The sequence below is a fragment of the Callithrix jacchus genome, chromosome 17, assembly GCF_049354715.1.
Source record: "Callithrix jacchus isolate 240 chromosome 17, calJac240_pri, whole genome shotgun sequence".
NCBI lineage: Eukaryota > Metazoa > Chordata > Mammalia > Primates > Cebidae > Callithrix > Callithrix jacchus.
The window spans coordinates 9600200-9610811 of record NC_133518.1 but is presented as its reverse complement, the minus strand read 5'-3'; the positions used below and the strand labels follow the sequence as shown (position 1 = coordinate 9610811).

Genomic DNA, 10612 nt, shown 5'->3' with positions numbered 1-10612 from the left:
TGAGATAAGGACGAGGGCCTGGGCTGGACTTTAAACTTCCGCTCTGGAGCTGGTTACTTTCCCCATAAGGTCTGTCTGCCGATGTCTCAACTCCTCCTCCAGGAGGGGGGTAGTGAAAAAAGACGTGGGAAAGAAAAGCAGCGACAACTCTAGGAATTAAAAGGAGGAATTCGTTGGTGGGAATTTTTTGGCTCCCAGGTAGGTGTTGGGTGTAACCAGGCCTCCACACCTCCACGGAAACACATTGATAGGCAGCTATAGGACCAGGAATCACTTCTTTAGGAATTTGATGTCTTGTGCTGTTTGAATTTTCTCTAATCATATCCTTTTACTTAGTTTTTGTTTTTTTATTATTTTTGAGACAGAGTCTCACTGTCGCCCAGGTTGGAGTACAGCAGAGCCATCTTGGCTCACTGCAACCTCCGCCTCCTGGGCTCAAGTGATTCTCCTGCCTCACCCTCCCGAGTAGCTGGGATTACAGGTGCCCACCACCACGCCCATCTAATTTTTATATTTTTAGTAGAGATGGAGTTTCGCCATGTTGGCCAGGCTGTTCTTGAACTTCTGACCTCGTGATCTGCCCACCTTGGCCTCTCAAAGTGCTGGGACTACAGGTGTGAGCCACCATGCCCAGCCTTTTAAGAGCATTTTTAAGTTCACAGAAAAATTGAAAAAAAGGTACAGAGATTTTCCATATGCCTCCTTCCCCTACACATGCACAGCTTCATCCATTATCGACATTCCTTACCGCAGTAGAACAGTAGTTCCCATCGGTGGACCTACACTGACACATCATTGTTACCCAAAGTTCACAGTTGTATGTTCTTTTTTTTTTTTTGAGATGGAGTCTTGCTCTGTTACCCAGGCTGGCACCATCTCGGCTCACCACAACCTCCGCCTCCCTGGTTCAAGCAATTCTTCTGCTTCAGCCTCCAGAGTAGCTGGGTCTACAGGTGCACACCACCACACCTTGCTAATTTTTGTATTTTTAGTTTCACTATGTTGGCTAGGCTGGTCTCGAACTCCCAGCTTCATGATCTGCCCACCTCGGCTTCCCAAAGTGCCGGGGTTACAGGCGTGAGCCACTGTGCCTGGCCTGGGTGTTGCACATTCTGTGAAATTGGACAAATGCATGACATGCCTTGAATTACTGAGCATTATTGAATTATACAGATTATTTTCACTGCCCTAAAAATTCTCTGTGCTCTGCCTGTTCATTCGCCCCCAACCCCCAACTCCTGACAACCACTAATCTTTTTATTGTCTCCATAGTTTTGCCTTTCCCAGAATGTCATATAGTTAGAATCATACAATATGTAGTCTTTGCAGATTGATATTTTTCATTTAGTAATATGCATTTGAGTTTCCTCCATGTCTTTTTTTTTTTTTAAAGATGGGAGTTTCACCATGATGGCCAGGCTGGTCTTGAACTCCTGACCTCAGATGATCCACCCACCTCAGCCTCCCAAAGTGCTAGGATTACAGGCGTGAACCACTGTGCCCGGCCTCCTCCATGTCTTTTCATGCTTGATAGCTCATTTCTGCTTGGAGCTAAATAATGTTCCCTTGTCTAGATGTACCAGAGTTTATTTATCCATTCACCTACCGAAAGACATCTTGGCAGGGCGCAGTGGCTCATGCCTGAAATCCGAGCACTTTGGGAGGTCAAAGCAGGTGGATCACCTGAGGTCAGGAGTTCGACACCACTCTGGCTGAGATAGTGAAACTCTGTCTTTACTAAAAATACGGGGGCGTGGTGGTGCATGCCTGTAATCCCAGCTACTTGGGGAGGCTGAGGCAGGAGAACCCCTTGAACCCGGGAGGCAGAGGTTGCAGTGAGCCATGTTCTTGTGTGGTTGTAAGTTTTCAGTTCATTTGGGTAGCTACCCAAGAGCGTGACTGCTGGGTTGTGAGGTAAAAGTGTGTTTAGCTTTGTTGGAAACTGCAAACTGTCTTCCAAAGTGGCTGTACCATTTCGCATTTCCGCACGCAGTGAATGAGCGTCCTCTTGCTCCACATCCTTGCCAGCATTTGGTGTTTGCAGCGTTCCAGGTTTTGGCTATTCTAATAGGTGTGTATCTCGTTGTTTTAATTTGTATTTCCCTGATGACATATGACGAGGAGCATCTGTCATATGCTTATCTTCCTGTAAATCTTCTTCTTTATTAAATGTATCTTTTTAAAATTGTCATTTCACAGCTGCTCACTGCAGCTACCCCCACCCTTCCCTTCGCTGACCACTTTTGCAGGCTTCAGGGGGACCAGGGACCAAACTGGGGCCTGGCCGCTCCACTCCGCTACCAGCCGGGGAGAACAAGTTACAATTACAGATTATCACAATTAGTGTCAGTACTTGGGGGATCTGCAGAGTGAGGATGCCCCAGCTCCTCACTGGACAGGGTCTATTTGGCAGTGACCTTGCTCTGGTGATATTCCTTCAGCCTGAGGGAATTGATGTTGATGAAACCGGTGGCATCGATGGCATCGATTGGCTCCTGGTCACCCTGCACATTCATGTTCATCAGCTCCTCGTTGTAGAGTCGCAGTGGGGACCCCTGGCGGACGAGGTACCCTTGGCCCTTAAGACGACACCTGTACTTTCCCTTCCACCAACTCCTGGGACTTGGCGATGCAGTGGTGGACAAATTCACACTCGGCCGTGCCAGAAACCGGTGTCCACCAGCTCAGCCAGTGTCAAGTCCAGGCCTTGTTTGATTTTGTCCACTTTCCTATCCATGGTGAACGCCTGGATGTCTAATGAGCATGGTAAAGGATGCTGCCTGCTGGGGTCTGGTAGATATCTTGGGACTTCATTCCAATGAAGCGGTTCTCTACAATGTCAATACGTCCCACGTGGTGCCCGCGACTTCATTCAGGTATACCAACAGCTCCAAGGAGGTCTGCTGGGTGGTGCCATCCTTGACGTTGGTCACCTTCATGGGGACCCCTTTTTTGAACTCAATCTCAAGAATGTCAGGGGTGCTGGATCTTCCTGTAGAGACCTGGAGGAGCTTGGTTCTTGGGACTCTTCACGATTCCAGCTGATGTGCATGACGTTCTCATCCGTGCCACACGGGTTCCTGGGAGTGACTGGGAAGGGAACCCTGTGTTGCTTTGTGTATTCCATCAGATTACTGCGGATCTTGAATGGACTGTAGGACTAGGACATCCTCCAGGAACAATGACCTTTATCTGGGCGGCCAGCGAGTAGCAGGTGAACTCCAACCGGACCCGATCACTGCCCGTTCCCGTGGCGCCAGAGGATACTTACCTGGTTCCCTCCTGCTGGGCAATTTCCACTTATGTGCAGGCGATGCGATGCAGGGCCTGGGGAGAGAGGTGTCCAGGAGATAGTGGTCCTCATACAGCGCACTGGACTGGATGGCCAGTCAGATGAACTCCTCCAAAACCCCCTGCTGACACCCTCAGTGAACACCTTTTCGGACCCAAGCTTCAGTGCTTTCTCCTGGCTCCCTTGAAGTCTTCCTTCTCTCTGATGGTGACAGGTAGGCAATGATGTCATAGCCTCGTTCCTTCAGCCACAAGAGGATGCAGGAGGGTCAAGACCGCCGCTGTGGGCCAGAACCACGGAGCCTTTGCTGGATACAGCGTCTGGGATTGGAGGCGTGAGTTCACGGTGTCTGGAATCTGTCTTCACAGCTCAGTGAACCGTCTGGGCCCGGGCAGTGGTGGCAGGCGATAGAGCCTAAATCTTCTTTAGTATGCACCTGTTAAAGTCCTTGGTTCATTTTATTTTATGTTTTAAAATTTTGGGGGGTACATAGTAGGTGTATATATTTATGAGGAACATGAGCTATTTTGATACAGGTATACAATTCATAATAATCATATCAGGTAAATGGGGTATCATCACATCAAGCATTTATCCTTTGTTTTACAAACAATCCAATTATTATTATTTATTTTTAAATGTTTATTTATTTATTTATTATTTTGTTTTTTGTTTTTTTTTAAAGACGGGGTTTTGCCATATTGGTCAGGGTGGTCTTGAACTCCTGACCTCAGGTGATCTGCCCGCCTCAGCCTCCCAAAGTGCTAGGATTACAGGCGTGAGCCACCGCGCCCGGCTATTTATTTATTTTTTGAGATGGAGTCTTGCTGTGTTACCCAGGCTGGAGTGCAGTGGCTCACTGCAACCTCTGCCTCCTGGGTTCAAGTGATTCTCCTGCCTTAGCCTCCAAGTAGTTGGAATTACAGGCGGGCACCAGCACATCTGGCTGAGTTTTGTGTTTTTACTAGAGATGGGGTTTCACCATGTTGGCCCGGCTGGTCTCAAACTCCTGACCTCAGGGGATCCACCCACCTCAGCCTTCTAAAGTCCCGGGATTACAAGCGTGAACCACCATGCCTGGCCTACAAATAATCCAATTATACTCTTTCGTTCCTGGATCATTTTTATTTAGAAAAAGTTTTCCTTTTTTAGAGAGACAGGGTCTGGCTATGCTGCCCAGGCTGGTCTTGAACTCCTGGACTCAAGTGATCCACCCACCTAGGCCTCCCAAAGTGCTGGGAGTAGAGGCATGAACCACCATGTTCAGCTCTTTTTAGTTAGTTTTAAATGTACAATAAATTACTGATGATGTCTTGTAGTCATCTTGTGCTATCAAATGCTGGCTCTTATTCATTCTATCTAAATATGTTTTTGTACCCGTTAACCATCCCCACTCCCGTGCAGTCCCCCACCCCACTACCTCTCCAGCCTCTGCTGACCATCGTTGTACTCTCTATCTCCATGAGCTCAGTTGTTTTAATTTTTGGCTCCTACAAATAAGTGAGAACATGTGAAGTTTGTCTTTCTGTGCCTGGCTTATTTCAGTTTTCATAATGTCCTGCAGTTTCATCCATGTTGTTGCAAAAGACAGAATCTCATTCCTCTTTATGGCTGAATAGTCCTCTGTTATGTCTGCATACCACGTTTTCTTTATCCATTTGTCTGTTGATGGACACTGAGGTTGCTTCCAAGTCTCAGCTACTGGGAGCAGCGCTGCAATAAAATGGGAGTGCAGGCATCCCTTTAAGATACCCATTTCCTTTCTTTTGGATATATACCCCGCAGTAAGACTGCTGGCTCATAGGATAGCTCTATTTTTAGGGTTTTGGGGAACATCTAAACTATTCTCCATAGTGGCTGTACTCACGACATTTCCACGAACAGTGTATGAGGGTTCCCTTTTCTGCTCATCCTCACCAGCATTTGTTACTGCCTGTCTTTGATAAAAGCCATTTGACTGGGGTGAGTCTCATTGTAGTTGTTATTTGCACTTCTCTGATGATCAGTGATGCTGAGCTCCCTTTCATGTGCCTGTCATTTTTATGGCTTTGCTTGAGGAATGTCTACTGGGATCTTCTGTTCCCCACAGCCTCCCCCTTTTTTTTGAGATGGAGTCCTGCTTTCTCTCCCAGGCTGGAGTGTAGGGTAGCAATCTCGGCTTACCGCAACCTCCGCCTCCCGGGTTCAAGCAATTCTCTACCTCAGTCTCCCGAGTAGCTGGGATTACAGGTGCCCACCACTATGCCTGGCTAATTTTTGTATTTTTAGTAGAGACAGCATTTTACCATGTTGGCCAGACAGATCTTGAACTCCTGACCTCATGATAGGCCTGCCTCAGACTTCCAAAGTGCTGGCATTACAGGCATGAACCACCGCATTCGGCCTCTTTTGCCCATGTTTAAATGGGATTATTTGGTTTCTTCCTGTTGAGTTGTTTGAGCTCTTTATATATTTTGTTTTTTGTTTAGTTTTTTTGGGATGGAGTCTTGGCTCTGTTGCCCAGGCTGAAGTGCAATGGAGTGATCTTGGCTCACTGCAACCTCTGCCTCCTGGGTTCAAAGCAATTCTCCTGCCTCAGCCTCATGAGTAGCTGGGGTTACAGGCACGTGCCACCACGCCTGGCTAATTTTTGTATTTTTAGTAGAGATGGGGTTTCACCATGTTGGTCAGGCTAGTCTCGAACTCCTGACCTTGTGATCTGCCCACCTTGGCTTCCCAAAGTGCTGGGATTACAGACGTGAGCCACCACACCTAGTGAGCTCTTTATATGTTTTGGTTAATAATCCCTTGTCAGATGGATAGTTTGCAAATACTTTCTTCCATTCTGTGGGTTGTCTCTTCACTTTGTTCATTGTTTCCCTTGCTGTGCAGAAGCTTTTTAATTTGATGTGAAAAAATGAGAGAATTTTAAGGAGAAGCTTCCCCTTTCGTGGCTGGTAAGGTAGTGGTGTTGATGGGAGGAGCCTCTGGTGGGTGTTCGGGAACTGTGATGATTAATGTTGTGTGCCAACTTGGCTGGGCCATGGTGCGCAGATATTTGGCCAAACATTATTCTGGATATTTCTATGAAGGCTTTTTTTTTTGGTTGAGGTTAACATTTAAACCGGTGGAATTTAAATACAGTAGATTACCCTCCATAATTCGGTGAGCCACATACAATCAGTTGAAGAATTTAAAGGAACTAAGACGGAGTAGGAAGTTATTCTGCCAGCAAACTGCCTCTGGCCTCTTCCTTTGGTTTCCAGGCTGTCAGCCTACCCTACAGGGTTTGGTTTTACCAAGCCTCATGATTTCATGAGCTAGTGCCTTCTCTCTCTCTCTCTCTCTCTCTCTCTCTCTCTCTCTCTCACCCCCACCTCCTCCTTCTCTCTCTCTCTTCTGGTCTCTGCACATGTTGTGGGTGGTTGTTTCTCTGGAAACTGATACAGAAACTATTCCTACCATCAAGTGTCATATGGATTTTTCCCACTTAGACCTCTCCTTTTTTTTTTTGAGACAGAGTCTCACTCTGTCACCCAGGCTGGAGTACAGTGGCCCAATCTCAGCTCACTGCAACCTCCGCTTCCCAGGTTCAAGCGATTCTCTTGCCTCAGCCCCCTGAGTAGCTGGGATTACAGGCACGTGCTACCGTGCCCGGCTAATTTTTGTATTTTTAGTAGAGATGGGGTTTCAACATCTTGGCCAGGCTGGTCTCAAACTCCTGACCTCATGATCCACCCGCCTCAGCCTCCCAAAGTGCTGGTATTATAGGTGTGAGCCACCGCGCCTGGCCGAGACCTCTTCTTAAATCATGGGTGCTGCTGGTGTTCATAGCCCTTCGCTTTAAGAGTATAATGAAAGAGAAGAAATTAATTTCCCAAATATCAGAGATGATTTATCATTTATTGAGGACCTTTTTTTGTAGAGGTTTTCAAACACAGCAAGGTGAAATGTATTTGTGTAGGAATAGAGTGAAAGGGGGTTCTCTTTTTGTAGTGGGGACCTACGGGGTTGTGTGGGGACATGAGGAGGGAATGGGCATGTTTGATAGGTACCCAGGAAATAGGAAGGGAAATATAAAAATGGGCTGTTGGAAAAGGTTTGTATGGCCTTGATTGCCAGGCTAGTGAGTTGGGCTTTTTCTGGGTAGGCAAACGGCTGTTACTGAGTTTTGAATGAAGGAGTGAGATATTCAAAAGGGAGGAAGCCGGCAGTGCCACATAGAGTAACTTGGAAGGGGAAGACTGAGATTAGGAGTCAGTCTGGAAAGTTATTTTAATTATCTCTGTATTCATTCCTTTATTCTTGATTTCTTTCTTTGTTAATTTTTTACTTTTTTCTTATTTTTTCCAATATAATAATTCCTTTATTCTTTGACTCACTGAACATTTATTGAGGCTCTGTTAGTGCCAGGCACTGCACAGCTTAAGACAAATCAAACAGGGACTGCGCTTGGGGGAGATGTGTGCAGTGAGAGAAATGTAAGTAAATGCTCATGGAAGTAGTGCCCAGTTTTTTTTATTGCACTTTAAGTTCTGGGGTACATGTGCAGATCATGCAAGATTATTGCATAGGACACCATGCCATGACCGTTTGCTGCCTCCATCCCCCCGTCACCGACATCAGGCATTTCTCCCAGTGTTAGCCATCCCCAACTTCCCCTCCCCCTGCTGTCCCTGCCCTACCCCTCACCCCCCAACAGACCCCAGTGTGTGATGCTCCCTTCCTCATGTCCATGTGTTCTCATTGTTCAACACCCACCTATGAATGAGAACATGCAGTGTTTGTTTTTCTGTTCTTGTATCAGTTTGCTGAGAATGATGGTTTCCAGGTTCATCCATGTCCCTACAAAGGACATGAACTCATCCTTTTTTATGGCTGCATAGTATTCCATGGTGTATATGTGCCACATTTTCTTTATCCAGTCTACATTGGATGGGCATTTGGGTTGGTTTCAGCATTTCCCAATTTTTGATTCTTAGACCTGCAGCCTGGCCCACATCAGATTTTGACACTGAACTGAGAGTTCGCACTTTTTTGCAGGGTGCCTGATAGAGCGGTGTAAAGTGCAGTTATTCCTTGCCCTTCTGTCCTCTCTAAATAATAGAAGATAAAGGTCCAGAGTGAATGGGAAAAAATCACCCCAGCAATTATGGACCCGATATACATTTGGCCCATCAGCTCCTGAAGCCGAAGTTGGTGGTGGCAAGTATGCTGTCTAGGCTAACTTGGGATTAGAATCAGGGCCTGAGAGAATGCCCTGACTGGTAAGGACTGGTCAGCTGCACGCTGATGACTCCGAGGATGGGCCCTGTGAGTGTGAGAGATTGGACTTGGACCTGTCGTGAGGTCGCAATAGTTTCTTATCTTTAACTCCCGAGCTTGTGTTCACCTTTCTCTCACAAAAGCCAAGCCGAAAGTGCGATGCTGGAGTCATTCCTCTTTGGACAGCTGTGTGTGCCCTATAAATGCCTTCCTGAGATGGAGAGGGGGAGCTGCGTGCATAGCACTGTGAGCTGGACTGGAAAGCATTTCTGCGGCCCAGTGATACATGTACAGTGACACACTCGAGAGCCACGGTTCAGTGAAGGGCTAGGAAGGCTTTCCTTTTGGTCATTCATTCACCCGGAAAGGCTAAGCACTATCTCAAGAACCTGGTTTCTGGGAAGTCAGGCAACCTGATTGCAATTACAGCTTGGTAAATGATATACTCTACGGGCTCATAAAAATTAATCCAGACGCGTGATGCTGCAAAGCTGATAACATGAAATCATGAGCACAGACCTCCTTCTATTTGAGTCCAGAAAGGGCCAGGCTTTGTGTGGGTCTGCACAGTGCCAAGGAGGAAAGAGACTCTACTACCAGTTTTCATTGCTGAAACTGTCCATCCTCAGCCCCCCTGGAAAGGGCCCTCATACTCCTGCCATAGACAACGAAAAAGTCATATATGTCGTGGAAGTGGGGAAAGTTGCCTTTGGAGAAGTTTCCAGAACGTTTTCCAATTTGGTCCTCTTTCCAAGTCCCTCCTTTTGAGTTAATGAAATAATTAATTATTTTGAAAATAATAATAGCTACCATTTACCAAGGATCTAATATGTACCAATTTACTTACATATGTTGTCCCTTTCATTCTTCCCATCACATACTGTGTTCTATGGTCATATGTCCTGGGAATCAGAAAGAAGAACTTGCCAAAATCACACAGCTAGAAAATGAGAATCAGTATTCAAGCCTACATTTCAAAGGGTCAGTATTTAAACCAACGTTTCTATTCAAACCTAGAAATGAGAGTTAGTGTTCAAACCTAGTATCATGGCCCACACAGTCTCATTGAAGACAAGGTGTGGCTCACTAATGGGCTGCAGTCATGTATGTTTCAAGTGGGAGAAAGTAAAAGGCTTAATTTTTTTTTTTTTTTGGTTGAGTCAGAATCTTTATTTGTCACCCAGGCTGGAGTGCAGTGGTGTGATCTTGGCTCACTGCAGCCTCCGCCTCCTGGATTTAAGTGATTCTCCGGTCTCAGCCTCCCAAGTAGCTGGGACTACAGGGGTCTGCCATCACACCCAGCTAATTTTTGTGTTTTTAGTAGATACAGGGTTTCACCATATTAGTCAGGCTGGTCTCGAACTCCTGACCGCAGGTGATCCACCCGCCTTGGCCTCCCAAAGTGCTGGGATTACAGCCACTGCGCCCCTATAATTTTATATTCAGTGGTATCTATTTTTCCTTGCCGTCTTCTAGTTTATTGATTAGTACTAACATGATACAGTTTCAGTATCATCTTTATTGAATTAATAGTCTCATTAATGTATGCTATGGCATGAAACAAATGTTAATAATTTCCTTCTGATCTTCAAGTTGATTTTTCCTGTCCTTCTTTCCCTCTGTCCTTCCCTCCCCCTCTCTCCTTTCCTTCTCTCTTTTCCTATAGTATGTTTTCAGAGCTTCCATTGCATTTATTTTCATTGTTTTCCTGCTTGCTCAGTTCTGTTCACGCTTGACTCTGTTAAGATGTGGAAGACTTCTTGACTTGATTCCCACTGTATTCAATGAGATTTTCTCTTGGGCAAGGGCTTGAATGTCAGGACTTTTTCTTCTGTTTATTTTATTTTATTTTTATTTTTAAAGATGGGGTCTCACCATATTGGTCAGGCTGGTCTCGAACTCCTGACCCTAGGTGATCCGCCCGCCTCGGCCTCCCAAAGTGCTAGGATTACAGGCATGAGCCACCTCGCCTAGCTTCTTCTGTTTAAGAAGCTAATATGACTTTGGGGGAGCTGAGCTTCGGCTCAACAGCAGAGTTAAACCAGCTGTCTCTTGTTTCTCTTAGACTGTCTTCCT

General features: G+C 46.1%; 1 pseudogene; it reads right to left on the bottom strand.

Moving 5' to 3' along the window:
- Positions 1 to 2402: 2402 nt before the first annotated feature.
- Positions 2403 to 4734, bottom strand: LOC100386720 (argininosuccinate synthase pseudogene; annotated as a pseudogene).
- Between the last annotated feature and the right edge of the window lie 5878 nt (positions 4735 to 10612).